Source organism: Jaculus jaculus, chromosome 8 (genome assembly GCF_020740685.1).
Source record: "Jaculus jaculus isolate mJacJac1 chromosome 8, mJacJac1.mat.Y.cur, whole genome shotgun sequence".
Lineage (NCBI taxonomy): Eukaryota > Metazoa > Chordata > Mammalia > Rodentia > Dipodidae > Jaculus > Jaculus jaculus.
In genome coordinates, this window is record NC_059109.1 from 38059893 (window position 1) to 38061762 (window position 1870).

At 43.0% G+C, this 1870-nt stretch overlaps 1 pseudogene; it reads right to left on the reverse strand.

Annotated features, from left to right (window-relative positions):
• Window positions 1-743: 743 nt before the first annotated feature.
• On the reverse strand, window positions 744-1615 carry LOC101615489 (annotated as a pseudogene).
• Between the last annotated feature and the right edge of the window lie 255 nt (window positions 1616-1870).

Consider the following 1870-nt stretch of genomic DNA (forward strand, 5'->3'; position numbering starts at 1 on the left):
ATTGAATACTGGATGCCAAATCTGATATGAAACAAATGATTTTCCAATAAACTACTCAGGCAGAGCTATATCTGTTCTAAAATCTCAATTGAATATTGTTTATAATACCAATAATTCTTTGTGACTGTTAGCCACAATGATGGAACACTTTCTTTAACATATTAGTTTGGGGCTTGTGTATTCCCAAGTTGGGAACCAATCTATAATCATGCCCCAGAAGATACAGTAAATAAATCGAAAGTCTGAGCAAAGTACTTAGAAGAAGGGAGGGAAACTTTGGGGGCCGAATTTTCTTTGCCTTTGTCTAGTTTTGATTAAAAAGGGAACCAGTCTTGTTTACATTAAAAGTAACTATCATCACCCTATCTTTCCTGGGTTTAATAGCTGTAATAATTTTTGTGTTTGTGTCACATTGTATAATCCTGACCAGCCTGGGTCTCACTATGTATCCAAGGTTGGCCAAAATTGTGTTTTTCCTCCTGAGTGCTGGGATTACCCATGTATACTGCCACACCCAGATTGATAAAGATTTTAAGAATTCCTTTTATTTCAAAATTATTATCATTTTTTTGATGCTAGGAATTGAATCCAGGGTCTTTTGCATACTAAGCATGTGCTTTACCATTAAGATATACATGCAGCCCCTATTATTTTTCAAATACTATTATCTGTCCTACTGTCATTGTTTAAAATGATACTGTACATATATTAACATAAGCAATTGAATCACATAATTTTTGGGGGGGTACCAAATTTCTTTATTTGAAGGAATGGTACAAATTAAAGACCTTAGGCAGATGTTTTGGTACAACTTTTAGAAAAGGTAAAGGTATCCCCAATGTGCATGCACTGCCTTGGTGACTGGGGAGTTACTCCATGGCTTTGGAGAAGTCAGTTTAACTCTCATCACTGTCTCCCAGGGTGTGCTTGTCAAAGAGATATTCTGCCATGCCAGATTCAGGGGCTCCCATCTTGTGCAAGTTGCTTACATGATCACCCAGTTCTTTGATGGATTTCACCTGCTCATTCAGGTAATGAGTCTCAATGAAGCCACACAACTGGGGGTCATTTTTCTCAGTGGCCAGTTATGCAGTTCCACTAGTGACTGATTCACACTTTTTTCCAAGTGTAATGCACACTCCATTGCGTTCAGCCCGCTTTCCCAGTCATCACGGTCTAGGTTTCTTGATGTCCTGCAGGAAGATTCTGCCGCCTCGCTGGTTCTGTAGCTTCATCAACTTCTCAGCATGCTCCCTCTCCTCATGAGACTGGTGAAGAAAGTACTTGGCAAAGTTCTTCAAAGCCACATCATCACGGTCAAAGTAGTAAGACATGGACGTAGGAGGCGTACAGCTCCAGGTTGATCTGGCGCTTGATGGCAGCCTCCGAGTCCTGGCGGCAGCTCTGGCGCACCTGCGAGGGGGACGTGGTGCTCATGGCGGCGGCTGGACGAGCGGTGCCGGAGCTGCTGCGGCGGAGGCCTGGGGGTGACCCGAGGGTGCTGCGAGGTGGTGGCGAAGGGCTCTGACTGTGAGCGGCCGGCTGGGGTGCGGGTTCGAGCGCCGGGTTCCGTTCAAGTACTGTTGAAGCAGGAAACCTCGGCGACTCTCGGCGAAGAACGTCTGTTGAATCACATAATTTATTGATGATCATATGCTTATATTTTATTTTTGGTGTTGTCTTTGATGTATATTTATAGATGCATACACATGTACACACTAGAAAATTTTTCTTAAGGAATATAAAATAGGGCTGAAGAGATGGCTTAGCTGTTAAGGTGCTTGCCTGAAAAGCCTAATAACCCAGGTTCAATTCCTCAGTATCCACATAAAGCCAGATGTATAAAGTGGCACAGTGGTTTGCAGTGGGT